Genomic DNA, 13,911 nt, shown 5'->3' on the forward strand with positions numbered 1-13,911 from the left:
AAGAATGGAGATGGCTGGAGTGGCCTCCAACAGAGCGGAGAAGTGAGTTGACCAGAGAATCCTAGGAAGGCTGTTGTGCCACATGAGAGCCCACTTGAGGTTAGCAATTGTGAAAGCAGAGGGACACCAGTGTCCCCCTTAGTATGTTTTCTCTGGAGAACTTGGCATAGAGAAACCAAGTATCGAGGTCGTTCAAGGTTGGCACTTTACTGGGCAGATGTGATATACGGGCAGAGGAGCAAAGACTTCTTCCGGTTATTGTCTTGATATCCCACCGGCACTTTATTTTCCATATGTCCCAAATCCACGATCTCATTACCTTCTTCCCTACTGCTCCTCAAATCTGTTCCTCTTCTGAGATTCCCTGTCCTGATTAATAATATTACAATAATATAATAATACCACTAATAACCACCATTTATTAAGCATACAGATCAGATGTAATACCAGATCTTTAAAAAAAATCATCTCATCTAAGCATCATAACAGCTTTACGGGGTATGTATTATTCATTTTACGGACGTGGAAACTAAGGCTCAGAGATGTGATGTCACTTGCTCAAGGTCTGTAGTAAATGGGAGTCAGGATGAAAGGAAACAGGTCCGTAAGGTCCGAAGTCCTATCCTCTCCATTAGCACAGCCCTTGAGTTCCCCTGCCCTAAAACCACCTGTCTCTGACGCTATCTCTTCTCACGTTCCCCACCAGGTCTGCTGTAGCATCCTGTTTGTTCACCTCGCATGTCTCCTGTATCACTTGCTGCTTCCTGCCAGGCCCCTTCACCCCACTCCTTGCTGCTGGATGCGTGCACTTGAATGTAAGCTCCCCGAGGAAAGGGATCATTATCTGTCCTGCTCTGTGCTGCATCCTCAAGGCCTAGAAGAGCACCAGGCAAACACCAGCTAACACTCAGTAGCTGTTGAAAAGATAGATGTCCTTTGGGAGATAATTCTCCATGGGAGTCTCACATTTCTGTAGGTCTCGTGGGCAGAGGCACTGAAAGCTTTCTGCTCCAGACTATCTTTTGGAGGATATCTGCATGGTGAACAGCTTCGGAAGCTACAGTGTCTCTGAAGGGAGGATGGGCTTGTTTGCTGTCTAGGGTGATAAGGTCTCTCTCCAGGGCAAAGGTTGGCAGGTTTGCTTGCAGCCCACTGTAAAGGATTGGGGTTTCTAAACTTAGACTTCCTCAGTGTGTGCAGGATCACCATGACCCAGTCCTTCCCATGGGAGTTGGGGGTCAAGGGAAGCTGATTTGAAAGTGAAGGTCCTGCTGCCTGCTGCACCACAGCTGATGAAGCACTTTGTCTCTGGTCCTGGAGTCTCACAGCTCCTGCCAGTGTCCGTGAAACGGCGGCAGGCTCAGTCCTTGACTGCAAAGGTAAAATCTTGGCCTTCAGAGTTTGTGGCAATGGTCCTATTGCCTGTCAGTAGGACAACTGAGAAACCGCCTCCACCTCCCCCTGGTCCCCCAAAACACTGTCTCTAACACCAAGGTCCTCTAGAGCAGAGAGGACTCATCCCAGACTCCCCATACAGCCCTCCACAGCTGGGGAGGATGGCTCCCACCTCCTAACTTCACCCCTATTGCCCCACCCCTCCAACCCAGGCCGTGGCCCCTTGCACACCTTCTCCACTCTGTGGCAACTTTGTCCTTGTCACACTCTCCCCTCCACAAGCGCCAGCCTTCCCGCTCTCGGTCTCTTGGAGTCCTGTCCACCCTTTGAGGCTAGCATCCCAGCTTGCTTCCCCAAGGCCTACTCAGAGCCTGGTCAGAATTGTCCTCTCCTTTGATCATCCTCCAATTTTTCCATCTTGTAGGGTTCCCCGGTCCTTCCGCCTGGTATTGGGACTATCTAGGTAGGCCCCCTCTGGTTGTCCCAGAGGTTCCGCCGCGGTTCCGAGATCCTCGCAGTCCCCGCCGCCCACGGCATGCAGGAGGAGCTCAGCGGAACTGTATGGAAGATCGTCTGCCCTGGGAAGGCTGTTGCAGGGAGGGAGGATGGAAGGACCGTGGTGCTGGGGGCCGCGCTGTGGAGAAGGCGCTGCAGGGGCCCGGAGGGGAGTGTCTAGGCCCAGGCCTACGGCCTTGGCTGGGGCAGAGTTCGCGGAGGAAGGCCACGGAGCTGCTCCTGGAAACGCCAAGAAATAAGGCCTTTGGCCATCGGGGCGCCTTCCTCTCTGAGGATGGGAGCCCTGGTGGTGCTGCCCCAGGGTTTGGGTCCCGCGGGGGCCTCGGGGGGCCGCTCGGGGTTAGCCCCTCTCCCCGCCCCCCTCTCCCCCTCCCTGCCCCCCCTTCCTCTCCCTGCCCCCCTCCCTGTCCTTCTCGGTGCCCCCCTCCCCGCCCCCCCCGCAGCCTGCGTCGTCGGCCATCAGAGCCTCGCTCGCGGCCCCGGAGCCTCGCACTGACGCGGCCCGCGCGTGAGTCAGGCCTGCGTCACGGCGCCCCGCCGCCAGGGCGGCCTCTCGGGAAGCGAGGGAACCGTGCGCGCCGCGCTCCGCCCCGCTCGGTGCGTTCCGCTCCGCAGAGCCCGCGCGGCCCGGGCGCAGGGAGGGCGGCCCTCGGCGCGGGCGACCGCACCCCACGCGCTCCGCGGCCCCGCGCCCCGCGCCCCGCGCCCCCGGGGGCTCGAGCGCGCGGCGGGCGGATCCGGGCCCCGCGGCGAGGAGGCGGCGAGGAGCGAGCAGAGCCGCGTGCGCGGACGCGCGGCCCCGGGTCCCCTCGCAGCCCGGCCGCCGCCGCCGCCGCCGCCGCCGCCGCCGCCCTCGGGCCGCCCGGGAGGGACCTGCGCCCGCCGCCGTCGGGGACGCGGCCTCCCTCCCGGCTGCAGCGCGGCCAGTCCGCGCGACGGCGCCCGCCCGCCAGGTGAGTCGCCGGCCCCGCAGCCAGGTGGGCCCCCGGAGGCCGCGCCGGCCCGCGCTCGGCCCGCTCCTCCCGCCCCGGGAGCCCCGGGAGCCCCGGCCACCGCGCGGAGCCGCAGGAGAGCGGCGGGGGCGGGGGCGGGCCGGGGCGCGGCGAGGGGGACCGCGGGGACCCCGCGACCTTGGGGAGCGCCGCACCGGGCGGCCGCCGCTGAGCGGGAGCCGGCGGGGAGCCCTCCCCCGGGGAAGCGCGCCGGGAAGCGGCCGACGGGCGAGCGCGGGGCGCGGGGCGCGGGGCGGAGGGCGCCCCCCAGGCTGGGCCTCGCGGCTCCCCGCGCCCCGCGTGCGCCGCCTGCGGAGGGCCGCGGCCCTGGGCCGCCGGGAAGGAGCCTGGCGCGGTAGAGCTCCAAGGGCCCCGCCTGCCGCGGCTGCTAGTGTTCAGAAATCCCGAGGCCACTCACCTAACAGGACCCCGTCGCTGTCAAGTGGAGTCAAAAAAAAAATGTTTTTTTTTTTTTTTAAACCCCATTCCCCTTTCCTTCTTTGAAAAATATTTAGGAATTCGGAAATTTCTAACCAGGGCTACCTTGGAGGCAGTCCAGCTGTGACAGTGAGGCAGGCGGGTTGGGTTGGGGAGACTGGGCAGTGGGACAGAGAAGAAAGATCCTTGTGAGGGCACTGTCCTTAAAAGGAACTTCCAGGAGCTAAGAAAATCCTTTAATGGCTCCCAAAATATTCAACAAAAACTTTAGTTGGAGCCCGTTAGGCTGTCCTGGACACACGGATTGATGTCTGGAGAACAAGGTCACAGAGTGTTGACGTTAACAGTGAAGGATTCTTATATTTCATGCTGTGCTTTACATTATCCCAGGTCCAGTGGGGTGGACCCATCACCCAAGCAGGAAGGGCTTTGAGGTCACAACTGATTGTCCTTGGCTGTGGCCTATCCACTGGGACCACAAGAGGTTTCGGCTCTTCGGCTGCCTTTTTCTCTAACCAAGCAGCTGTAGCTCTAAGTAGGTGGTGAGTTGCAGCTCCACCTGGAGAGTGAGTGACTCAGTGCAGGAGGCACATCGTGCCCATCAACTCCGACTGGAGTGAGTTCGTTTGGCCTGAGTCACACACAGAGTTGTGTATCAGCTATTTGTGAGTTCAGTGGAGTTCTTTGCAAGCAGGAATGCCCAGAGCTCCCCGGATTTTGGGGTCACAGACTAGAAGTGGGCAAGTGTTCAGAGTGAGCACAGGCTCCCTGGCTCCTGGGCAGGAGTCCTGGAACTCTGACCTCACAGGAAAGGGAACCAGAGCCAGGTTGGGGTGGAGGGATTGGAGGAGAGGCTGCGATTGTGGTCAGAGGTGGGCCCAGTGCCCCGCCATGTGCCAGTGACCTTGGGCAAGTCACTTTACCTCTGGAGCCTTGGTTTTCTCAGTTATAAGATAGCCTACGGTGCTTCCTCAGGCTTATTTTGAGCCCAGGCTGGACACCTGGCAGATGCTCGCAAAATGTTGATCCCTCACCCCTTTCTTTATGGCTCTTAACCAGTGGTGGTTCTCTCTCTCCCTGCCCTTGTGCCTTGGTGTGAGAGAGGGTGTGGAACAAATGAAAGTGTCAGGGCTTCACATGTGGTTGAGAAGGACCCATAATTCAGCTCAAACTGACCTCTGCCCAGCCTTCAGGTCTCCTCAGTAGGAGCAGGGTCGTGGGGGGGCTGCGTAGAGGCTGCGTAGTGGCGGGCAGAGCTACGCTGGGCCTGATGGGTGTCCTTGGCTGTCTGCAACAGCTCTGGGGCGAGATTCCCACACAGACCTTGATGCCTTAGGATCGTGCCTGGCTGTGGTCTGCTCTCAAGTTGTGGCATTTGCTAGGTGGACTTCAGGGGTCCCCTGCCCTTAGATCAGATCTTGCCATCCTCCCCCACACCTGTCCTATCCATCATGGAGTTGGAAGCCACATGGCAACCATCCTGGAGAGGAAAGAAGTGTGTCTCCTGCCTTCTCTGAGGGATCCTGGCCCCTCGCTCTTTCTTTCTGTGACGTGTTAGACTTGGTGCTGAGCTAAGATGCATGTGCCTCAAGAGCCAAGGCAATAAGGGCATCCCCAGTGCAGCAAAAGAGACTCCGGTCTACTGCTGACGGTGTGTATGGGGGGGGGGGCGGGCGGGTACACGCACCCTGGATCAATGCCCTCCCCCACTGGAGGTGGGAGCAAATTTCAGAGATGAGGGGATTCTGGAGAAGCAGGCTCCTGCCCCTCCCCTCCCCTCCCCTCGTGCTCCTTTCCTGTCCACGTTAGCTGCAGCAGGGCAGTTCCGTCAGCAATCCCTTTAAGGCTGCTAAGCTAAGTAGCAGAAATAGTTTCAAGGGAAGATGGATTTGCGCTTTCTTCCTGGAAGCAGATCTGAGTTATTGCTCCCTCCTAGGCTGGGCAGCAAGAAGTTCTCACAGCCAAACATCTGGAGCACCAGGCTGGGAAAAGACTGTCACTCAGCCTCCACAAAGTCCTTTCACATCACCTTCCCCAACCTAGTGTCCCAGACTTCCAGAGGTCAGAAGCACAATACCACAGGTGGATCTGTATTAGTGCGCCACCCTAGACAGGCGGGCCAGTGACCTGTGCGGAAAGGCCTACTTGGTGTGCTTTTAGGAGGAGTGGCTGCAGCTCACGCCATGCCGGGCGCACAGTGATAATATACAGGTTCTTACTGAGGCTCCCGTGCTGTGCTAAGTGCTTTATTCATACACCATCTCATTTAATCTTCGCTATGATCCCAGGAGATGGATATTGCTCTCTGCAGTTGGCAAATGTGGGACTTGAGGTTCAGAGAGGTTTGATAATTTGCCCAAGGTCACACAGGTAGTGAGTGGCATCCGAGAATTTGAACTCAGGTCCGTCAGAACCAAACTTTATGCTCTTAACCACTCAAGTGACATGTCTTCATGTTAAGTTCTTCATAAATATTTGCTGGCTACCTAGGCATCTATCCAAACGAGGTGATCTAAGTGCATGGGTCCAGTTCTTTAAGCTTGTGCCCCAAGGAAGGGGGAAATGAGCCTCCACTAATGGGAATTTGGTAAACAGTGAACATACCTAAACTTCCAAGGTTTGGGGAATATGGTCTGTGATGGCAGGTGGGTCCCAGGCTCCACTGTGGTGCTTTATTGTCCTGTCTGTCTTTTTCTTCCCAATCTCTACCACTCCTGACCTCATTCCTTAAAGTTCATCCAAGTCAGGGGTTGGTGCTGGAAGCAGTGAGGAAAGAGTCAGAGCAGGTTGGATGATGCCCTGAGGATTTCTGCATCTGCAGAATCAAGGACAGCCAGGCGCTGGTGGGAGCTCTGGTGTGTCAGGTTTCTCTGCTGGAAGAGTGCTTGCCAGGGATTTGCAGCAGTTTCTGGTGAGGCCCCAGACCCCAGAGCAAAACTGCTAACCCTCCAAGGTTATTTACAGCAGCTGCTGGCCTGGGCTGCTCAGAGGGATGCTGCTTGCCTCCTAGTCTTGTCCCATGGAGAGACCACTGTCCTCACCCCTGGGGCTTTGCCACTGGAATCCAAGGCTGCTCTGGGGAACTTGGCATCTAATTCTTCCTGCTTCTTCGTCTCTTCTCTCTCTGAGAAATCACCAGCCCTGGTAAAAACAGGCTTGCATTGTCCTATCTTGCCTGGTATCTCCAAGCCTCCATTGATCTTGGGGAAGTTCTGTAGGTGCGGGTGGATAATTGGAGTGTGAGTATTAATGGTCCCCCATCCCACCCCCCAGAGGACACAAAGAATTCTTCCAGAAGCCCTAGCTCCACAGGCAGCCATTTTGTGCAGACATATTCCTTTGAAAATTCATCCCTGGGTAGCTCAGCAGTTTAGTGCCTACCTTCAGCCCAGGGCGGGATCCTGGAGACCCGGGATCAAGTCCCATGTCGGGCTCCCTGCGTGGAGCCTGCTTCTCCGCCTCTCTCTCTCTCTGTGTGTGTGTGTGTGTGTCTCTCACGAATAAATAAATAAATAAATAAATAAATAAATAAATAAAATATTTAAAAATGAAAATTAAAATTCCCCCATCCTCCACCCCCATGACTAATTACTTATATTAAAACATTGTTCAATTTCAACTATGGATAAATCCAGTTATTTAAAAAAAAGAAAAACCTAGATATTCACTGAGTAAAAAAAACTTACAGGTGAGAACATAAGCTCAGATGCGAGATAGATTGCTGTCCTGCATTATTCTCATGTTCATGACCAGGTATATTTTGTTGCAGAATGATTCTGGGTCAGGCAAGTCCTGGGCAACCTGAGTCTCCAACTTGGGAATTGACACTTAAAGCCCTGCTTTTACTCTGGGGCCTCATATGAAATGAAGGTGGGGCAGGCATGGGCAGGAGGATAATGCCCCAGCTCCTGGGCCCTGGGGTTATCTCACCTGCTGCATTTGTCCCACCGAGCTGCTGCTCGATCTTCCAAAGCTACTCAGGGTTTATTTGGAGATAACAAGTTGCCTCTCACTGTACTCCATCATTTCTAATTACTGGTTTAATTAGAATTTCCTCTGGATTCTGTGCACTACTAATATGCCACCTATTCTTTTACTCGCAAATAGAATCTATTGGTCCACGCCCCCAAATTCCTGCTGGTTGCATTTTCTCTTTAATTATAAGACTCCTGGGCTCTTGTAGTTTTAAATCCCACTCCGTATCAGGAGCGTTGTTTGATAAAGCTACCTTTCAAGGAATGTGAACAGTCACCTGCTGGAGTGTGTCCACCAGGTGCTGCCAGGTGAGTATTCAGTGATGATGTGGACCTTCTCTTCCCTGGTGGTGGGGGGTGGGGGGCAACGGAAGGAGAGCATGTGCAACCCAGCATCAGCTTCCTGAAGGGCCTGGTGGGCGCTGTCCATGGTCCTGGCACACCACTGAGATGACCTGCCTGCTAGGAATTTGGGGACTCCTTTAGAGCAGCTGGAAGGAATATCCTTGAGTTCCCCAGCTTGCATTATGTTGTTGGCTTTCGGAAAGGACCTGGCCAAATGAAGAAGCCCCTAACTTCAGGGAGAAATGGTGATAGATGGACTCTTCTCACTGTTGACTTGCTGAATGAGATTCAAGTGTATCACTTTACAGTGCAGCATAGCACATTGGAGAATCTCCTCACCAGTGCCACAGTGGGTAGCATGTGGCCCAGAAATAATGATGCCTTCATCTCATGGAGTAGCCTGGAGTGGCCTAGAGTGGTACGGCCTCCTCCATTTACCCCAGTACGCCATACCTGTGTTCTCTCCTTTGTGTATTATGACATACAAAAGATTGGAAAACACCAGTATATCGGAAAGAAAATGGGCTTCAGAGTTTGGGAGACCACAGTTTGAATCCCCACTCTTACACTTCATGGCAGGGTAATCTTGTACCTGATAGTTATCTTTCCTTAGCCTTGGCTTCTTTGTTTGTAAAATAAGAATTACTTTTTTTTATCCCAAGTTTTTTTGGGGATACATAATATATGTAAGCATAGCAGGTCTTCAGAAATACTCCTGGGGCGCCTGGATGGCTCAGTCAGTTGAGTGGCTGACTCTTGGTTTTGGTTCAGGTCATGATCTTGGGGTCATGGGATTGAACCCCACACTCAGCAGATAGTCTGCTTGTGGATTCTCTCTCTCCCTCTGCTCCTCGCCCTGCTCATGCACCTGCTCTCTCTCTCTTTCTCTCTCTCAAACAAATAAATAAATAAGTCTTTAAAAATACTTGCTCCCTTCAGTGTGATCTCAGCTATCCTATTACCTGTTCCCAGTAGGAGGACTTCTCTGCCAACCCCTCCACAAAACTGCACTGAGGGCTGGTGAGGAAACGGGTGCAAAACCCTTCTCACTGCCAGGACATCATTACTCCAAAGAGACATCCTGTTGGGACTGTAATTAAGGGTTTCTGATCACTATTCATTCAAGTGCTCTTCAGCAGTCTGGTGGGTAACTCAGGTAATTGGACCCCCTTGGTTCCCTCTGTCTCTCCATGAAACAAGACAAAATAGTGGCTTTAAGAAAATCCAGGTCAGAGAATTTGGGCAGATACTGTGAGGACCCATCTGTTACCACCGTGAGCCGCCTGTGGATGAGGAAATAAAGTAGTGAGGTTTTTGCTTGTTGCTCCTAGACATTTTATTTTCACACCTGATTTAAGAAACTAGTATCTTTTTCCAGTTGGGACGGTCCCATGGATCTTCTACCTGTCTGAGGCCTGGCGTGCTCTTCAGCATCTTGGGGCCCTCTGTTTCCCTCTCTCTTTAAAACCTAAACCTCACCCACCAACCTGGCTCAGGTCACCATCATCACCTCTTACCTACCCCTCCTGTTTCTGTATTTGTCCTATAGATCTCCTTAAAAACAGCTGGGTCACATGACTCCCCTGCTCAAAAACTTAAAACAGCTTCCTGTTAGCCTTGAAAGGAAACCCAGGCCTTTCCATGGCCTGCAAGTCCTGCCTGCTCTGGAGTCTAGCTGTCTTCCTGCCAGCAGTTCCCATTCTTCCCTGGCTTAGGATGCTCTAGGCCCAGGCCCTTCTTTCTGGTCCTTGTACTCACCAAGCAGGCTGCCTCAGGGCCTTTGCACCTCCTATTCTCTCTGCCCTGAATGGTTTCTCAGGATATTTACATGGTTCATTCTCTCACTCTATCATGTCTTTTTTTTTAAGATATATTTATTTATTCAGAGAGAGAGAGAGAGAGAGAGGCAGAGACACAGGCAGAGGGAGAAGCAGGCTCCATGCAGTGAGCTCAACGTGGGACTCAATTCCGGGACTCTGGGATCACACCCTGAGCTGAAAGCAGGCGCCAAACCGCTGAGCCACCCAGGGACCCCCTCACTCTATCAGGTCTTAATCAGAGTGTGCTTTCCTCTTCCCTCTATATTTTATAGCATCTTTGTCTCACTCACTCCATCCCCTCACATTCGGTACATATTTATGTGCTATCTATATATATACTATAGGTATGTGTCTATATATACAGTATTAATTATACATTTGTCTGATTTTTATATCTCACTTTACACTAGAATATAAATCACACAAGGGAGGTGCATTATTTGCTCTGGCATGGCACATAGTGTTCAGTAAACATTGAATGAAGGAAGTGGGCAGTGAGTTGGAGTACCAGGACCTACATCCCCCAACAACATCCTGCATCCTCGGGCACTCACGTGCTTGTCACACTCTGGTGCCCTGACAATGCACAGTGGGCAGCTGTGCTTCCAAACCTGGTCAAGCCCATTTCTCCCACGTGCTCACATGAAGAGGTGGCTGATGCAATTTTTTTTTAAGATTGTATTTATTTATTCATGAGAGACAGAGAGGGAGGCAGAGACACAGGCAGAAGGAGAAGCAGGCTTCATGCAGGGAGCCCAATGTGGGACTCGATCTCGGACCCTGGGATCATGACCTGAAGCAAAGGCAGTTGCTCAACTGCTGAGCCATCCAGGCATCCCTGGTGCCAGTTTTTGATGTGTCATCTGCATTGTCTCATTTTATCCTCATGATGACTCTGTGAGATTGGGGCTGCCTTCTCCATCCAGATCCAGAAGCCGAGACCATAAGAGGTTGTATAAGACTCACAGCTAGTAAGTAGCCGCAGGACTCAAACCAGGCTTCCCTAGCTCCAAAACCCATCTTTCTGCGCTAGTGTTGTCAGATCCCAGAGTCAGACTGTGCTGGTGTGCACTCCTGTGTTTGACTTATATCTATGCAACAGTTCCCTACTTCATAAATTCCAAGATGCATTTTTCTGTATGTTGTCACATCTTAAATTCAGGGCACAATGTACAACCAGTGGTGTTTCTAAATGGCTGTTGGTCAGGTGAAAACCTTCCACCAACCCTCTTTGCTAAGTTCAAGAAAGTGCCAACATCAAAGGATCTTAAGTTCAATGAAATTAGGTAACTAATCCCTTCGAACCTCTATTGCTTCATCTGTTGAATGGGAATAATTGTGGAACCAACCCCATACAGTTATGGGCAGGATTTAAGGAGACGATGTCTGCTCCCCACAGTGGCTGGTACAGAGCCAGCCCTCAAGAAGTATCTCCTGTGTGTTGTGGTGGTTGTTTATTGCTACACCCTCCTCTGACTTCCAAAGTTCCCTTAGCACCTAAATTCTGGCACAAGGTTAATGCATCTGTGGGGCAGCCATGGTGCTGCTTGCACCATGTTGCTTGCACACCCACCGGGCGTGCCTTTCCCCCTCACATGAAATGGTCAAACTGAACCAAAAGATTTTGTTTGCACTAGCCCCACCCACATCTTCCCGTGTCAGTTCCTCCCCCTCTGGACCATCTGCCCCTTTTCTGCTTCCCTTCCTCCTTGACTAAGAAAACAGAAATACCGACTGCAGAGAACAAGTCTACAAATGCAACAGGAAGGTGACACAGGCCGAAGAAGGTTCTCCTGGCTCTTTTGCCGGTAGGTTCTTGTTTGGAATGGTCTCACTAGCCTCGCAGAATGCTCTGTGCCGAGACCGTGCCTGTCTAGGGTTTATTTCGCTGAGGTTAAGATGGACCCTGTCTACACAATGGAGAAAGTGAGGCACAAGGAGTAGATCCTTTATAAGAGGCAAACCGTCAGTGAATGCTGGCCAGGCTTCTTAGTTTACCTTTGCTTGAAACTGCCACTTCAGGGGAGTGCCTGGGTAGCTCACTGGGCTGGGCGTGCAACTCTTGGTTTCAGCTCGGGTCATGATCTCAGGGTCGTGGAATTGAGCCCCTTCTTGTCTCAGGCTCGCTGCTCAGCATGGAGTCTACTTGTCCCTCTGCCCCTGCTGGTGCTTTCTCTCTGTGTGTCAAATAAATAAATAAAGACCTTATTAAAAAATAAACTGCAACTTGGGGCAACTTTGGGGCATCATGTCTTCTTGGGATCAGAGTATTGCATCAGAAAATAGAAAAATTTTGGAGCTGGGAAATTCTATCAGACTATGGAAAATTTGGGAACTTTAAAATGCATCCGTTCATTAATCCACTCAATTCCTTCATCTATTTATTGAGCACATGTAACAGTAATACATGAGGATTTGGTCTTGCAGAGCCAAAAATGGTATTATTTGAGATATAAGTGGGAGACTAAAACACAAACCTGAAAAATCTATGAAATGGAGTCAGAAATGACCATTCTGTTTATTTGAATTCCCGGTAAACTTTTCTTTTTCTTTCTCTTTGTACCCATGTGGTTACCAGATGCATTTGGTGGGTAAGCACTGTTTCCTATTTTACAGATGATTACAGAACAGAAAGCTGGCTTCCAAGTTCTGGGGTCTTTCCCACATGGGGAAAGGAGGGCTGCACCAGATTAGCGGCCCTGGTTGGGGCAGCCAGACACCTAGTAGGTTTAAATGTATCTGGGTCAAGTGTGTTAGCCTTTCACCCCTGCCTCTGTTTCAAGGTGAATGCAGCGGGTAGGATTTCAACAGGGGAAGCAAGTTGCTCTTGGAGGGTGAGAAGGCAGGGACCCTGGAACATCCATGGGGACCCTGTTCTATCCTGTGTGTGGCAGACACGGGCTGAGCTGAGGCAGTGGCGGGTAGATGCAAAGCTGGGTGCACCTTGGTTTCTGCCTTTGGGGAGGTCCCTGTTTGTTTTAATTTTTTAGATTTTATTTATTTATTTGACAGAGAGAGAGAGAGAGAGAGCACAACAGGGGGAGTGGCAGGCAGAGGGAGAGAGAGGGAGAAGCAGGCTCCCTGCAGAGCAGAGAGCCCAGTGCAGGGCTCGATCCGAGGACCCTGGATCATGACCTGAACCAAAGGCAGACACTTAACCAACCAAGCCCCCAGGTGCCCCCAGGAGCTCCCTGTTTAGAAGAGGAATCAGAGATGCATGCAAGTAGCTATACTAGAAAGCCAAATGGTAAAAGTGTGAAAGAGTATTTATTTCGTGCTGAGTAGGGGAAAGAAAGGTGCACTAATCCCCACTTAGAGCATCACTGAACGTGTCAGAGGCGAGGCAGTGGACCTTGAGCTGCTTCTTCAAAGACTGGAAGCTTCAGTAGGCAGAGGCTGGGGAGGGCTTCATGCAGGGGGAGGGGAGAGGTGGCAGCTGAGGCTAGGGAATGGAGGCACCCAGTGGTGGAGCTGCTGTGCATCTGGCGAGGGCCATGGGCTCTCTCCAGGAGGCAGTGGGCTGGGGCCACCGGGCATTTCAGGAAGCTGCCTCTGAAGGCCCAGAGGAGAGCGACTGCTGCAGGAGTCTGGCTGAGAAAGGGTCTGAGCTGCAGCCCAGCGGTGGGAGCGAGGACAGAGCCAAAGCTGCTGTAGGGCTCTGGGCCCTCAGGATGGGGGGCAGGGGGGGTCAAGAACGCAGCTGGTGGGGAAAATCCAAGGAGAGCAGCCATCAGGACCTGCCAGGGCCTGTCAGGAGCAGTTTGCCCTGGGTGACTGCCAGAAGCTTCGATAAAACAAGTAAAAATAATTTGTAGGACAATTTGTGTGTCTGATAACAGTCCGACCTGTTTTGGGCTCTGTCGAAGCCCAGGGGCTCTGAGGTAATTAGGAGAAGTGTTCGGGCCACCACCTGCTTGTCACATGGAAATCAGGAGGCTGTGGAGCCTGCGACAGGGACCCGGACAGGGACCCCAACCTTGCTTCCTTCCCACCACGGGGCAGCCAGGTGGGCCCCTCCCTCCCCTCCCTCCCCGCCCCTCGCTTCCCCCTCCCCTCCCCTCCCCAGGCTCCTCCTGGCTCTCCATCCGGAGGTCTGTGGGAAGTGGTGCACTGTCCCCAGAACCAGACCGGAGGGTGGCAAAACAAGGTCCCAGGGGACTCCGGTGGGGGGGGGGGTGCTGGGCGTCTGTAGTCCCCGGGGCTTCCGGCTCTCCCGAAGATGGGCCCCGCCACGCAGGTCCCCTGGGAGGCGGCTTGGAGGGTGAGTGGGTCCCCTGAGTTCATCCCCTGCGTTACCTGGTGTATCCCTGCCAAACAAGAGAGGCGCTGAGCCCAGGAAGGGGTGCTTGGGGAGCTGCTGGATGCCGCCTTCCAGGAGGCTGCCCCTGGCTGCTGGGGCTGGAGGGGCTGGGTCTGGCCTCTGCCCAGGGG

General features: G+C 53.2%; 1 protein-coding gene across 2 annotated transcripts in view; it reads left to right on the forward strand.

The window, feature by feature from the left end:
- The first annotated feature begins 2,751 nt into the window (after positions 1 to 2,751).
- The window catches only part of SLC6A17 (solute carrier family 6 member 17), a 49,472-nt gene continuing 38,312 nt past the window's right edge, over positions 2,752 to 13,911 (forward strand). Inside the window, exon 1 of one of the 2 annotated variants that reach the window (XM_072834912.1) lies at positions 2,752 to 2,864. The gene's annotated coding sequence lies outside the window, so the exon portion shown is untranslated. Of the gene's footprint in view, positions 2,865 to 11,270; positions 11,289 to 13,911 lie in introns of those variants that run through there. The other variant, XM_072834914.1, reaches the window with a different exon arrangement.

The sequence above is a fragment of the Canis lupus genome, chromosome 8 (assembly GCF_048164855.1).
Source record: "Canis lupus baileyi chromosome 8, mCanLup2.hap1, whole genome shotgun sequence".
In the NCBI taxonomy this organism is placed as follows: Eukaryota; Metazoa; Chordata; class Mammalia; order Carnivora; family Canidae; genus Canis; species Canis lupus.